Source organism: Capsicum annuum, chromosome 8 (assembly GCF_002878395.1).
Source record: "Capsicum annuum cultivar UCD-10X-F1 chromosome 8, UCD10Xv1.1, whole genome shotgun sequence".
NCBI classification, from domain to species: domain Eukaryota; kingdom Viridiplantae; phylum Streptophyta; class Magnoliopsida; order Solanales; family Solanaceae; genus Capsicum; species Capsicum annuum.
This window is the reverse complement of record NC_061118.1, coordinates 15598038-15614712: the sequence shown is the minus strand read 5'-3', so window position 1 is coordinate 15614712 and position 16675 is coordinate 15598038. Positions and strand designations below refer to the sequence as shown.

At 36.8% G+C, this 16675-nt stretch overlaps 1 long non-coding RNA gene and 1 other non-coding gene across 2 annotated transcripts; one reads left to right on the top strand and one right to left on the bottom strand.

Moving 5' to 3' along the window:
• Positions 1 to 3493: 3493 nt before the first annotated feature.
• Positions 3494 to 3600, bottom strand: LOC124886760. The gene has a single exon (XR_007044171.1). It is a non-coding gene; the product is annotated as a small nucleolar RNA R71 (small nucleolar RNA).
• Positions 3601 to 12554: 8954 nt separating this feature from the next.
• On the top strand, positions 12555 to 14990 carry LOC107879666. The gene is made up of 2 exons (XR_001677053.2): positions 12555 to 13229; positions 14690 to 14990. It is a non-coding gene; the product is annotated as an uncharacterized LOC107879666 (long non-coding RNA).
• Positions 14991 to 16675: the final 1685 nt, after the last annotated feature.

Below are 16675 nucleotides of genomic sequence, written 5' to 3'. Positions count from 1 at the left end.
TTTTTAAGCAACGGAAGGTAGATAGAGGCATAAATGCAGGGCCTATAGAATGGGAGGAGTTTGTTACAACCTTCTTAGATAGGTTCTTTCCGTTGGAGTTGAGAGAAACCAAGGTGTTAGAGTTTATTAACTTGAGACAAGGCAACATGAGTGTGAAGAAGTATTCCCTCAAGTTTACCCAGTTAGCTAGGTATGCTCCTCATGTGGTAGCTGACAACAGGTTTAAGATGAGTAAGTTCATGTCTGGTGTATCCGATAGTGTTGTCAAGGAGTGTAGGACTACAATGTTGATTAAGGACATGGACTTGTCTAGTCTTATGGTCTATGCTCAACAGAATGAGAAGTAGAAGACTAAGAAAAGAGAGAAGGAGAACGAGAGAGATAGAATGGGTAGCTTTAATTTTAATTAGCCAAGGTCAGAAGGTGGTAACCATCCTCAATTTCGTAAAAAATCTTCAGCCCCAACTCTATCTTCAGCTAGTGCTTTCGTGACCAAATTCAAAAATGACAATCGGGATAAAGCACTAGGTTCTAAGTCCTAAGGCAGTGTAAACAATGGTCGTATGAATCCTTTTTGTTAGTAATATGGTAGAAACCATCAGGGTGTTTGTAGAGCCGGTAGTGATGTTTTTTTTTGGTGTGGCAAGCCAAGCCACAAAGTTAGTGATTGCCCGAAGAGTGGTTAGTAGGGTCAGTCAAGTTGTCCTTCTATTTCAGTTGGCTTCCCGACTCAGCAGGGTGCCGCTTCTAGTGCTACTAGTGGTCAGCATCCAAACAGATTGTATGCCCTTCAGTCCCGATAGGATCAAGAAAATTCTCCTAATGTGGTCTCTAGTACATTGCAAGTATTTCATTTACATTTTTAAGCTTTATTAGACCCTGTACATAACCATCAACTTTAAAGTCAGTCCCGAAATCTTAGCAGAACCTTTTTCAGTATCTACCCCAGTAAGTGTCTCTATTGTAGCCAGACAAGTATACAGGAACTGTCCGGTCATAATATCTCAAAAAGTTACTTTAGTAGACTTTGTAGAGTTAGATATAATGGATTTTGTCATTATTCTCAGCATGTATTGGATTCACTCATGTTATGCTTTAGTTGATTGCAGAAACAGAATAGTTCATTTTCAGTTCCCAAATGAACCAGTCCTTGAATAGAGGGGTAATACTATAACTCTTAGGGGTTAGCTTATTTCTTACCTTAGAGCGATAAAGATGATATCCAAGGGTTATATTTATCAGTTTGTCTGAATCAAAGACTCTAATTCCGAAACTCCTAACCTTGAGTTTGTGATCTTGGGTATATTTATATGCTCAAAGCACCAATATGCACCCAAATTTAGACTTAATTTGAGAACTTTATATGAATTCTTAAAGTATAATTCAACTTTTATTCCATTTCATGCCTAATGGATATGATTAGTACTTTCAGGCTAAAAATCATGAATAATTGTATGTGTTTGGATACAATGATGATATGGAAGGATTGAAGGAATACAAGGGAGTGAAATAAAGCTCAAAAAGGGAAGTTGGAAAGTAGGAATCCTCATTTGAACAAACTCCGCATCGCGCTGACCAATAAAATAGCATGGTAGAATCCCAGTAGAGGTCCGTAAAACCACCGCATCGCGGAGCAGTCCCACTTATCAAATTGTGCAACCTGGAAGTTTAGCGTATCGCGGAGGATAAATGTTTTACAATTGTCCAAATCCAGTTGCTCACCGCGATAATGATGCATCGTGGTGATGGTGCATTTTACAAATTTCAAGGAATACTTGAGCTCCACGATTGCCCAGATTTTAATGGGAAATAGCAATTAAAGGCATGGCGCGATGCGCTATATGACAAAATCAGGAAGATTTTAAGTGTTTTGTCCCAGCTATAAAAGGAAAAATCCAAGATAATTTTGGGGACTTTTTGGCAAGTGTAGCAGCGCTGGAAAATGGAAGTTTCTCTCTTTTAGGGTTCAAAAAAACATTCTTTTAAACTTTTTTACTTCAAGACTTGTTTTGAGTATGATTAATTATTTATTTTTAGATGATGAATTCTAACATAAGTAGCTAAACACCCTATTTCTGGGGTTGATGCTAAGAATATGATTACTCTTTTATATTCTTATTCATATTTTCTTTTTGGATTATCATCTAGGTTGTTCTTAATTTCTTGAGCTTACTATTTTAATGATTGGCCACCATTAGAATAAATCCATATTTCTATGTGCATTCTGGAGGAGAATCATAGGATAAAACGAAGAAATTAGGGAGAAAGGTTCTTATTCTTATATGAAATAAGGGATTTGGATTAGCATCTAGGATAGGGATATAACTAGAAGCCTTGCTTGGTTCACTTACAAGAAGACAACTTTATGAATCTAGAATAATTGTTGTATCTCTGCGGGAGTTGTACCTATAATATTCAATAGATAAAAGATTTGAGGTCGGGAGACCAAGATCGTTGCATAAACCTTGCAAATCATCAACCCGATAACCAATTAGATTGGGATAAGAATAGAGAATTGTATGATTGTTCAAAATACCTCAACCCTGGAATCCTCCTCATTCTTGATTACAACCGTTGCTTGCTTTGCTCTAGTCATCACTAATTATTTCTTGTTTACATAATTTACATTTTTATTTATAAAATCAAAATCATCTTGATAATTTTAAGCACTTAATACCCAATTGTCTTAAACTAAAGATTGAATAAATTTCTAGTTTATTGATCCTCGTGGGAAAGATATCTGACTATCTAAGTCTTTATACTACTTGTACGATCACGTACACTTGCGTGTACGTAGAGACGTAACAAGTTTTAGGCGCCTCTGCCGAGGATCTAATAGAATTAGTAAATTGCTTAATTTTTTGGTGTTTGATAATAAGTTTAAGTGTTTACAACTTGATCTTAGCAGCTGAATTTTTTTTAGGTTTAGTTGAACATTGGACTGGCTAGGGATAAAGAGTTAGTAGAGCCCTTTGTAGAACCGGAATTAATTTTTCATCAGAGGCTAAGAGCTCTATATTACATTCAACAGTGATAGATGGATGATATATGAGATCCAATTGTTGCTAATCCAAATGTTGGAAATGTTCCAGCTCCTATTATTCCAGTTGTTCCTGTTCAACCCGCTGTAAGACCTGTTCGTGAGGTGGCAATCCCACTTAAAAGTCATGTAACTAACAATATTTGGAAGCCTGAACTAAGAGGTCAGTGGGAATCAAAACAAAATATGGTGCAATTATTGAATTTTACGGGGCACTTTCACGGACTTTCACATAAGGATCTGTAGCAGCACATATAGACCTTCTTGGAAATAAGTCATACATACATTCCTGAACATATGGATACTGATTATGTCAGGTTGACACTCTTCCCTTTTTCTCTAAATGCGGAAGCAAAGAGATAGTTACATGCTGAACCACCATACTCCATCACTTCATGGGAAGATTATACTTAGAAGTTCCTTATTTGATTTTTTCCATCCTAGAAGACTGCACGATTGAGGAGTAAGATCTTGAGTTTTAGACAGAAAGATGGAGAAAAGCTCTACCAAGCTTAGGAGAGATTCAAAGGCATGCTCAGAAATTATCCTCATCACCATCAATCAAATGATGTCTTGGTGTACACATTTACAGAAGGCCTTGAGTCTAATACAAAGATTCTCTTGGATTCAGATGCAGAATGTCAAACGTTAGATAAAAAGTATGAAGAACTGTATACATTGTTGAATTGAATCACACAAGGAAATCTTGAGTGGCATGCAGACTCAAAGAGTGCTCCAAAGAAGGTTGAGGGGGTATTGGAGGTTGATCAATTCACTACATTACAGGAATAGATTGCAGCAATGCAGAATCATATGACTACTCAGCTCAACAACTTAAAGTTAGTGCAACACAACTAGTAGCCACAACAAATGCAGTTCAACAGGTATATTCGTGGTGTGAAGTTTGCGGAAGTGGTGAGCATAGAGCAGATGCATGTTTAGTTAATCCAGATTTAGTCAACTATGTGGGGAATGCAAATTGTCAGGGTCAACATAATTTCCGCAGTACGTATAATCCAAACTAGAGAAACCACCCTAGTTTCTCATGGGGTGGAAATTAGGCATAGAATGCAAATCAGTATAAGGAACAGTGCAATCAAATCCACAACTGGCTCAAAATAATCAACCGACTGCTCAGAATAAAAATGTGAAGGAGTTGATTAAGCAGTTCATGTCTCAACAAGCACAGTTTGTGGCAAATATAAAGACTCAACAAGCACAGTTTGCAGCTGAGTTGAAGAGTCAACAATTGCTCACAAGAAATTAGGAGTTGCAGTTAGGTCAAATTGCAGGATCGTAGAATACAAGGCCATAAGAAGCATTGCATAGCGACACTAATGCTAATCCTATACAGATAAATACGGTTACAATAAGGAGTGGGATACAAACTAAGGAGACGGTTCAGGATTAGGATAACCCCATAGTCACTGATGACAGTTTAATAAAGAAGGAAGAATTAGAAGTCAAGGAAAAAGAGGCAAGTAAAGAAATTTTTGTGGAGAAGAAGACTATCCCCTTACCCTTTCCTCAAAGGGCAAGGAAGCATCAAGAGAAAACCAGTTATAAGAAGTTTCTAGATCTTCTGAAGCAGGTTCAAGTAAACTTTCCTCTTGTTGACATTCTGTAGAGTGTGCTGAAATATATGAAATACTTAAAGGATATTTTTTCCAATAAGAACCGATTGACTGAAACTGCTATAGTTGTACTTACTCAAGAATGAACGTCTAAAATTCAAAATAAACCCGCCCACAAAGTTGAAAGATCTAGATAGTTTCACCTTGTAAATTACCATTGGCTAGACTATTTGTGCACATGAATTGTGTGACTTGGGAGCTAGCATAAATCTCATGCCCACGTCATGGCATTGGAAAATGGGTCTTGGGAGTCCCAAAACCATGAATATTATATTGCAATTTGTGGATAGGTCACTTGCTAGGCCAGATGGTATTATTGAAGATATGTTGGTCCTAGTGGGATCTTTAATCTTTCCGATGGATTTTGTGTTTCTTAACTTTGAGGCTTATCTAGCTGTTCCATTTATTTGAGGATGACCTTTCTTAGCAATAGGACAGTCACTTATTGATGTGACAGATTGAAAAATTATAATGCGAGCACATGATAAAGTAGAGGTTTTAGATGTGTACAGAGTATTAAAACTGCTTGCCATGTATGAGGAGTTGTCTTCTATATCGGTTATTGATACTACTTCAGATTGGCAGTTGCCATTGTCTGATGATCCATTAGAGCAAGCTTTGATGGGTTATGATCTGCATGGAGATATGGAAGCATTGGAATTAGTCTAGGTTATGAATTTGGCAGTGATTGAGACAAACAAGGGCCATTCGAGCCTTTAAATAGGCCAATTGGTCCCTCAACCAGACCTTCAGTTAAAGAAGCTCCTAACTTAGAGCTTAAGGTTCTTTCTCCATATTTACAATATGTTTTTCTTGGTGATCAAGATATCTTGCTTGATATTTTGTTTGCAGGATTATCAGATGTGCATGTAAAGAAGTTGTAGCTATTCTAAAGAAGAGAAGGAAGGCAATTGGCTGGCAGATGTCTGACATTTCAGGAATCAATTCAGCGTTTTACATGCAAAATATTTATATGGAAGAGGGTTAAAAACCTAGAGTGCAGCAATAATGAATGTTGAATCCTATGATAAAGGAGGTGGTCAGGAAAGAAGTGATCAAGCGGTTAGATAGTGGTATTATCTATCCAATTTTTGATAGCAAATAGGTAGGTCCAGTGCACTATGTACCAAAGAAGGGATTAATTACAGTAGTGACCAATGATGATAATGAGTTGATTCCTACATATACAGTGACCGGTTAGAGAATATGTATAGATTATCGAATGTTGAATAAAGCAACTTATAAAGATCACTATCCAATTCCCTTCATTTACCAAATGTTGGATAGATTGGCGAGGCAGGAATATTATTATTTTCTGGATGGGTACTCCGGCTACAATCAGATAAGCATAGCACCGAAAGAATAAGAGAAGACCACTTTCACTTGTCCATATGGTACATATTCATTCAGACGCATGCCATTCGGCTTATGTAATGCACTTGCTATATTTCAAAGATGTATGATGGTTATATTTTCATACATAGTGGAAGAATTTATGGAGGTATTCCTAGATGATTTCTCAGTGTATGGTAATTGGTTGAAAAGTGCTTACAGAATCTCGACAACGTTCTAGCTTGTTGAGAATAAACAAACTTGTTGTTGAATTGGGAAAAGTGCCACTTTATGGTTAAGGAAAGAATTGTCTTACGCCATAAAGTGTTATACAAAGGACTCAAAGTGGACAAAGCAAAGGTTGAAGTGATTGAAAAGTTGCCTCATCCAATCATAGTCAAAGGAGTGCGGAGCTTTCTGGGACATGTACGGTTTTATAGATGATTCATTCAAGATTTCTCAAAGATTGCAAGTCCCATGTGTAAATTGTTAGAGAAAGAAGCCAAGGTTGAGTTTAGGGCTGATTTCCATGAAGATTTTGAGAATCTTAAGAAGAAGTTGATGGAAGCACCTATTTTGGTCACACCAGATTGGGAGTTAACTTTTAAGCTAATATGTAATTCTAGTGACATTAAGATCTAGAAAAGTGTTGAATGATTCTCAAGTTAATTACACGATTACGAAGAAAGAGATGTTGGCAGTGGTATATTCATTCGATAAGTTTAGATCTTACTTTGTTGGTATAAAGGTCATTATTCATACTGACCACACTGCCATTAAGTATCTCGTGAACAAAAAGGATGCGAAGCCACGACTGATTAGGTGGATTCTTTTACTTTATGAATTTGATCTTGCGGTACGAGATAGAAGGGGAGCTGAAAATCAAGTTTCTGATCACTTGTCACAGCTGGAAAATTAAGCCCATATTGTGGATGACTTTCTGAGTAAGTATTCAGGAAGAGATTCCTGATGACAAGTTGTTGTCATTAGATGCAGTTGAATTCCTATGGAATGCTAACATTGTGAACTTGATATCTTGTAAGGTATACCCTTCTGAGGCCACCATACAACAAAGGAAGAAATTACTCCTTAATTCTCGTGCTTACATTTGGGATGAACCGTACCTTTTAAAGAAGGGTCCAGATAGAGTTATTCGTAGGTGTATTTCAGAAGATAATTTTTTAAAGGTGTTACAAGATTGCCACTCATATCCATATGGTGGACATCATGGGGGTGAGAGGACTGCGAGAAAAGTGCTGCAATTAGGTTTTTTTTTGGTCTACTCTATTTAGAGATGCAGTAGCTTTCATAAAGAATTGTGATCAATGTCAAAGGTTGGGTACCATATTGAGGCATCATGAGATGCCTCTCAATAATATTTTAGAAGTTTAAGTCTTGGATGTTTGGGGGATTGATTTCATGAGTCCATTCCCACCTTCAAAACGTAATCTATACATTATAGTAGCAGTTGACTATGTATCTAAATGGGTGGAAGCTATGGCGAGTCTGGCCAAAGATGCAAGAGTGGTGCTAAAATTCGTGAATAAAATATATTTTCTAGATTTGGTACACCAAGAGCAATAATTAGTAATGGAGTTACGCATTTCATTAACACTTAGTTCAAGAATATTTTTGCTAAATATGGTGTGAGGCACAAGGTTGCCACTACATATCATCCCTAAACTAGTGGACAGGTTGAAGTGTCAAATTGGGAGATTAAGCAAATACTTTAGAAGACAGTGAATGGGCAGAGAAAAGATTGGGTAGAGAAGCTAGATGATACACTTTGGGCCTATCAAATAACGTACAAAACGCCCATTAGGAAGTCTCCATATCGCTTGGTATAAGGTAAGGCGTGTCATCTTCCTGTTGAGTTGGAACACAAAGAATATTGGGCAGTAAAGAAGCTAAACTTTGAGATGAATGCCACGAGGGAAAAAAGGTTATTGCAACTGAATGAACTTGATGAGTTTAGACTCTATGCTTACAAAAATGCCAAGCTATATAAAGAGAAGAACAAAAGATGGAATGACAAGCAAATTCAAGATAGGGTATTTGAACTCGGATAACTTGTGTTGTTGAGCAATTTATGGCTTAAGTTGTTTTTGGGTAATTTACGATCAAAATGGTCTGGAACATTTTAAGTGGTGTGTATGACACCTCATAGAGCTGTGGAGTTATGAAATAAAGAGAAGACTGAGAAGTTCTTTCTAAATAGACAGCGTGTAAAGCATTATTCGGCGGATCATCTGGATAAGCACAAGGAATCTGTCAATTTTGATGATAGCGATCATGAGCTGAGTTGTGCGACGACATAAAATAAGGCTTTATGTGGGAGGCAACCTACACACTTGTATTGTACTAGGTAGTTTAATTTTTAGTTTACAAAATCAAAACGAAAAGAAAAATACAAAAAGATGAGTCGTGCCACTACCAAAACTAAGGCGCTGAGTGGGAGACAACCCAATTTTACTTGCAATATTTGTTGTTTTTGTTTGAGATTGCAGGGAATTGCAATATGAAAATAAGAAAATTACTGCATTTGAGGAGAGCAATCAGGTTTGCAAAATAATGTGTGTAAGTGTGGATCTTCCCAGGTAAGAAAAGAGTGAAAAGTATACTAGGAAATCTGATTTTGAATAATGGTGCGATGTGGAATGGGGAAGATTAACAATTATCAAATTTCAGTAAGTATCCGCAATTTCCATCACGACGCAGAGAAATGTGATTTGATAATTGTCAAAATACAGTGGCTTGACATGATATCATCGTATCACGGGGGATAGTAAAATGGTAATTGGCATTATCCAGTAGGTCGACGCGATCACGCCATGTTGCGGAGGGGGTTTCAATTGGGTATAAAATATTAAATTAAACCTAACCTGACCTGGCCCTCTATAAATACCCCTAAACTCTAAACCCTCTTATTTCAACCTTAAGCACTGCCCTTTCCCTCTTCACTCCTACTATTTCTCTCAAATTTCCCCCAACTTTCTTTCTTCTCTCAACCTTTGAGGTATGTGCTTTCAGATTTAAATATATTTCTCTTTCTTTTTGTGTCTTATGATGTTGGATAGAATTTGGGTCTAATTTTGTTTTCCCTATCATAGTAGTTGTGAATTTTAGCTTTGTATGTGATATATTGTCTAGCAATCTTTGTGAATTCTTAATTTAACTTATATGATTTTGTGTTGTTAAGATGATAATCGATCAAGTAATGAGAATGGGGATGTTTTAGAGTAATTTAGGGAGATTTCTACTGACTATATTTACTGATTTCTAAGTGATATGTGGACATGGGGGATGAATTCTTGTTGATTTCTTGTTTTCAATATGCCCTATTTTAATGCGATTATGAGATTAAAAAAGGAAAGTCTGAGTACCCTGTGTGTTGATGCATGTGTTCTAGCTAACAACTAAGTGTGGGGTGGATATTTACCCAAACTGTACACTCAGTTTTAGCTAGACCCATGGTTTCACATACTCAAATTTTTGTTGCATCTGGTTTGATCACAGGCATTATGGAACCACAACTAGTCAAAGACAAGGAAAAGGCAGGTTCTTTTGCACCTTATAGGAAGAGGAACAGGCCATCTGAAAGTTAGATGACTAGGGTACCTAGGGCTCCACCACTTCAGCAGGGGCAGGTTCATAAATTTGGATTCAAAGCTGTCTGCAAGGATGGGAAGTAGTGGTATTCCAAGCATACGGATGCCAAGTATATCCCGGAGGTGTATATTTATCGTGCCAGTCTTATGAGGCAATCAACATAAATTTCATCTTCCATCAGCCTACTAAGTGCTATTTGTATTTAGTAAGAGAGTTTTACGCCAATTGGGACCCCAGTCATCCTGATTATTTATTGAAGGTTCGTGTGAAAGTAATTTGTTTCACTGTTGCTGATATTAATGAATTGTTGGGTATCCTACAGGCAAACCTGAATTTTTTGAGGCAGTTTATTATTTCTCCTCCGTATGCGCATATCATACATCTGTTCTGTGGTCAATGATCCTTAGCTCATCGGACTAGGTATCGCATTACATGTTTGCACTCTTCCTTCCCTCATGCTCAGATAAACAAGGAAGCAAGGATGTGTGGTCGTATTATCTATTCATGCTTGATTCAAAGAAAGCATATGACAGAGGTTGTTAGGGATAAGGTATGTTTGATCCATGCCCTGATGTGTCCTGATGTGGAGATAAATATGGGTAATGTGATTTTTTTGTGATGAAAAAGATGGGTACCCAGGTGAGGCACAGTTTTGGGTTTGGTTACTAGTTTTTTTGTGAAGGCATAGGGTCGATGAAGAGGATCTAGATTATAAGCCCGAGGTTATTACTCGCCCTGTGGATATAACTACTGCATGGAGCACATCTGGGGAAACCGGCCCAATTTTAACCGTGGTGGAGCAAAAAATGAGGATTGATGAGGTACTAGGCTGGCTGTATGGTTTTATGATGATGCTGTCGATGACGGGAGGTAGACCAACTACACCAGAGGAACTCCATGCTATAGAGCTAGATTACCACTCAGGCACCATGCTAGGACTATGTTTCGAATTGGGCTAGATTTTGTAAAGTCAGTTGATGATGACATACCAACTGATAAAGAACATAGGTACAGGGATTCAGATATGGAGTCAGATGAAGAGGACTAGTTGGACGATGGAGCAGACGATGATAGTGATGATATGGATGGGACTACTGATGACATGACTGCCATTGTTCTATTTGAGTGACTAGGGAGTATACTTCCACCCTACCGTAGGCTTATTTGAAATCACTGGGATAGTGTTTTATTTATGTATGGGGTAGTGGGTTTGTATTTTGCTATTTCATCTTCTTTCTTTTAAGTATGGCTGGTTGAACAATTTTTTTAATTTTCTGTTTTGTTGATCTTGCGAGTACTAGCTATTCGGAACACTGGTCTATAATAGTTAGTAAATTTGTAGATTGCAATTTGCCCTATTTGGCATTTATCGCATGTTACCTTCAGTTTAAAGTATTATTTTATTATTATTTTCACCCTCATTGGCAATTTTCAGTTTCAAGTATTTACTTTTTCCCTCTTTGGTAATTAGGAATAAACAGTCATAGTTAGTTTCCATCCCCTATGATAGATGGATGACGATTGTCTTAAGAGGAGTGGTTGTAGGAAGTAAAGAATAAATGAGAACCTAATCACTATCATAGATGAGTGTGTGGAATGGGCCATCTTTGCAGTAATGTAAATTAAATTGAGTATAAATGAGCATAAGAGTATTGATTTGAGTACAGATAATTTTATATTGATAAGTGAAATTTGATATGTTGGCTTAATTCTAAATTCAAGATCAGGGACTTTAAGGACCAGGTTAGAATTCGTGCATGCACTGTGAGTGTGAGGATTTGAGTATATTCTACATGAATAGAAATGACTAGAACTTTCTCGGTGTGTTTATAAAGTGAAATAAAAGGTGTTGGGTGTAGGAAGTGATGTAGGTATTTCTTTGACAGCCGTATTTCTAGCCTAAATAGACCTACCTTTGGCATAGTCTTAGTCATCCCCATTGAGCCTTTAGCCTCTTTCTTCGGTAGCCTGTTATGTAACCCTATCCTTTCTTTGATAAATCTTAATTTGATCCAAACAAGCTCCTGAGCATTTTAATATAAAACTAAGAGGAGATTAATAGTGTAAAATAGAAGGAGGAAAAGGTAAAAGTTTAATGCCCCCAAGTAGTTGTTATTGATGTTTAATGAATCTGGGTGCAATTGGGAGTTATTAAATAGAAATGTTACAATGAAACTATTTTAGCCTTGGTCCAGTTGCATAATGTACACCTTAACGAAGGCTTTTCACTTAAGTTAAGGGTGGCTATAATAGGGGTGCGTAGCATGAAATTGGTACGAAAAAGAGAAGTATGTGGAAGGAATAACTAATACTCCTAACCTAGTTTGAATAAATAAGCTAATTGAAAGAGGAGTTGAAAAATGAAAGAATGGGGAGAAAATAGAAGGATAAATTGGTGTTGGAGAACAGAGTTAATTTATAGTTCTTGCACTAAAATGCTTAGGAGCAATAGTCACTATTTCCCCAATTAGTACCTACCTGTCTCCAAGCCTTTATTACAACTCGAAAAAGACCTAGTTGATCCTTCACCTAAACATCTGACTATTCATGGAGTAGTACACTAAGGGCAAGCTTATGGTTCGTTCTTTAGCATGTATAATTCTTTATTGAGAGCAAGTGATTTAATGTTGATACTTCTCAATTTTTGCATAGATATCAGTATAGTTAATATGGGGAAATTTTCTTGAGTGAGGATGCAGGTGGATGAAAGACGGATTACATATTGTGTTTCTTTGATTGAGTTTGTTGACAAGTTAGAAATTCATTATTGAGATAGAAAAACTTGTACTAAATTCCTCATATGCTAAAATTATTTGGACATGCTGATGTAAAAATACACTATTGCAAAGTGTAAGTGCCCATTGCAACATAACTTTGAGATTGTGATGTAAAGAGGAAGTACTTGTGCTTTCAATTAAAGCGTTCGAGGACGAACAAGGTTTTAAGTGTGGGGTGGTGATCTTGGGCATATTTATATGCTCAAAGCACCAATAAGCACCCAGATTTAGACTTAATTTAAGAACTTTTGTATGAATTCTTAAAGTATAATTCAGCTTTTATTCCGTTTCGTGCCTAATGGTTATGATTAGTACTTTCAGGCTAAAAATCATGAAGAACTGTATGCATTTGGATACAATGATAATATGGAAGGATTGAAAAAATACAAGAGAGTGTAATAAAGCTCAAAAAGGAAAGTTGGAAAGTAGGAATCCTCATTTGAACTGACACCGCGTTGCATTGACCAACAAAATAGCAATGGTTGAATCTAAGAAAAAATTACACTATTTGACCTCACTGGAGATTCACCAAAGAAAAAGAAGAAAAAGGGGGAGAAGAAAGGCAAAGAGAAGAGAGAAGAACTGTACAACAAGGAAGAAAAAAAGTGAAAAAGAAGGTGAAAAGGAATGCCAAAAAAGAGGAATTGAAGAAAGCAAGAATGGAGTCCCTAGCGGACAATGAGAAATGGGAGACAACCATCTGAGCTAGGGCTGTAGGTGCCTCATCTAGTAGGACTCCAACCACTGTAAGGCCAGGTGCTCCCAATGGAGAGAAAATAGTATATGATACAGCCGCAGGGTCAGACACCCATAATCCTCATGCTTGATTCACTCCAGGTATGCTATAAACCCTAGGTTCATTTTATTTTTAATTTTAAGTTGAGGGTATAGGGCAGAATGTTATTGTAAAAATTTGTGGTAGATAATTAGGAGTAATACGGGTACTTGAGGCAGTTAGCTTGTTTTGTGACTGTTGAACACCTCTCCATTGGTCTGATATATTACTGTGTGAATTGCATCCAACGATGTATCTTTTTGTGGTATTAGTCTGGCAATTGAATAACCTTTGTTAAACAAGTGCATGAACCGATAAGTAGTGATATGCAAGATACTTGTGTTCTATGCGTGTGCAAGGTCTTACTCTGTTCCCGTTGTGTGTTGAATCTAGAATTTGCCCTGTTAGTCTTGCCATGGTAATAGGATAAGAGTTAGGAAAGGATCATACGCCATTTTTTATTTTAGCCCACTTTAGCCAAAATGACCTTCCCTATGTGCATAATATCTCTTGATCCCTATTTTGATCCTAATTAGCCTATTTTTTTCTATGACACCTCTCACCTTCCCGTTTATATCATAATAAACCTATTTTGGCCCTAGTCCTCATTGGACACTGTGCACCTTGACTTTGACAAATAGCCTAAGTTAATGGTGGCTATCATAGGGGTGTGTGATGCAAAATTAGTATGAAGAGAGGAGGAATAAAAGAAAATAGTAAAAATTTGGGTGTGGTGAAAAAGGAATAAGAAAAGAGAAAGCTGCGTAAAAGATGATAAAAAGATAATATGATAATTCAAAAGACCGCATCCATCTTGAGAACATGTGATAAATAAAAGAGAGGAAGAAAATAAGGTTGGGAGATGAAAACCCAAGAGTTTAGTGTAGTGTCAAGGAGGCATAGTCACTCTAAAATATCCATCAATATCATACCAGCCCCTAACCTACGTTACAAGCTTAAGAAAATCCTTATAGTGATCCTAACTGACCTGTCTGAAGACTTGGGCACCGACTATAAGGGCAAGCCTATGGTATTTGACATGAAATGTTTGGAACTTCATTCTGAGAGTGAGTCTTGTGACTATCCCTATGTTATGTATGTGAATTTTGATATGAGTGAAAATGGGATTTCTTTATTGTGAGGGCACACCGGGTATGTTGCTAGTCACTAACTTGTTTGGATAGTGTAATTTGGGTATATGCTGGGTTGTTATTGCTAAATTTTTTCCATATCTCGATCCTTGTGAGTTGCATGGTTGTTTTCAATAATAGACATAATTTTTTTTAATTTGACTGTCCTTGGAGATGGTCATTATTTTTTGAGCTTAAGTGAATAACTGACTGCTGAAAGTGCTCTGTATCATCTTGGTTGTGTTTAGCTACTTGAGGACAAGTAATTGTTCTAAGTTGAGCGTGTTGATGTATGAGAAAATGCTAACACATTTTAAGCTTTTAGCGATAAATAATTGTGAAGTCTTAAGCAACTTTTGTCATATTTAATTATTTTTACTTTAATTTTGTAGTAAAAGATAAGGTAAAGGGGAACCAATAATAATGGAAGCAAAAAGGTTGAATTCTGAAGCAAATAAAGGACAAGTGTGGCTGATGACATTCATGATAAGTCGTGATCCTAGTGATAATCTATCAAGGCCACTGTCAGACTTAACAAGAGAATGGGAGTTGAAGAGAAGTTGTGATGATATTTTGTGACAAGGCGTCAGAGTTTTGATAAGCCATCAGGATCATCATTAGCCTTAGGCTGAAATTATCAAAAGGGAAGAGGAGCTGATGACATCCGTAATACGTAGTTAGAATCCAGATACATCATCATCCACATCATCAGCCTTAGATGGATCTTGTCAACATTGAAGAAAATCTGATGCCATTCCTGATAAGGTGTGAGACCCTTGATAAAGCGTCACCTAATGACGTCACCTGTCCGAGAAATTTACTTAAGTTGTTATTTTATTTTCTTAATTAGACTCAAGTATAAATAAGAGCTTTTAGGGTTTTCTAATTATCATTGACATATCTTGCAATTACGTTGTGCATGATTTTTCTCTCTCTTGAGTTCTGATGATAGGCGAAATTACGCGCCTATATCAATATATTTTGCCCATATTTTAGCCTAGTTTCGAGAACTAATTATCTATTTCGTACACTTTTAGTCCTTTTTCCTGTAAATGAGCTAACAAATGTGATTAGGAAAGTTTCAGGTATAAATGATGCAAAATACAGCAATTTATGGCTTACTTGACGCAAAAGAAAGCTCACAAACGAGATGGAAAGGAGCTGGACGCATAAAGGACTAAATCTGCTGCATGGAAAATCTGTCCCGGGCTAAAACAGCATTTCTGAAGACTTTGGGACTTACAGACACAAAGCTGGATTTTTGCCATAATACATTAACCTAGTGCAATTAGGTTATGTGTTTCATTATTCTATTTGGATTATAATTTTGTAACCTTGCCCTAGTACATTTGGGTCAAGGATTTCATTAGTATATTAGGATTTGGTTATTTATTTCATTAGCTTAGTAGGAGTAGGATAGGAGTATTATAAATACCCTATCATGTTAGAGATTTTTAAGAACTTCTTCACTTCTTCAATAATCAACTCAACAATATAATTTTCGTCCATCTTTCTCATCTTCCACTACAAACACTTCTAATCTATTCTTCTATTCTTAAATTCCGCAACAAGAGAATCGTTACTTGCTACGATATCACCAAAACCACACGCCAAACACCTACTATTCACGCCATCCACCATGCAAAACGTGATATCCTTCGCATTCATGGGTAACTAAATCTCTTAGTTGGGGTTATGGAAGCCGAATGAGTTACTATCTATAGCTATGAGTTTGTGAGTTCAAGACAAGTATATTGCTTATATCATTATTCTCTTCATCTTAAATCTACATTCTTTGCGGTTCAAACACAAGAACACGCCATTCTAACATCTAACCTGTTCGAGAGAAAGGTTATTTGTCTAGAAAAGAAGACGCATAGACCAACGCCAGTCTAACATCTGACTTGTTCGAGAGAAAAGTTATTTGTCTGGAAAAGAGATAATGTCAAGGTAGTAGGACACCCTTTCCTATTAAAAAGCTAGTGCCGTACCTGGACTAACTTCTTGGAGAATTCGTACCGTTAGTCACGCTTTAAGCTCGAGAGAGTTAAAGTGAAATAGTCCTTGTTTAGGTCGAGAGACGCTTGGATTTACCATCGACTACAATTCTCTATAAGCAATTACATGTCAAGACTCTACACACTCATAGCCAATAGAGACGTATACCTCAGAAGGTGGACATAACCCCAACGCCTCAATTCTCATTGTTTCACAACCTACGAAATACTCTCTTTTTACTTTATTATTTTCAGCTTTTATTTCATTACTTTGGTTACTTATTACAATCCCCCTTTCTTACGAGACTTGCACCAAAAGTCTAATAATTTCACTTACTTGTTGACCAAGCTATTCTCTGTGGGATCGATACCCAACCCAGT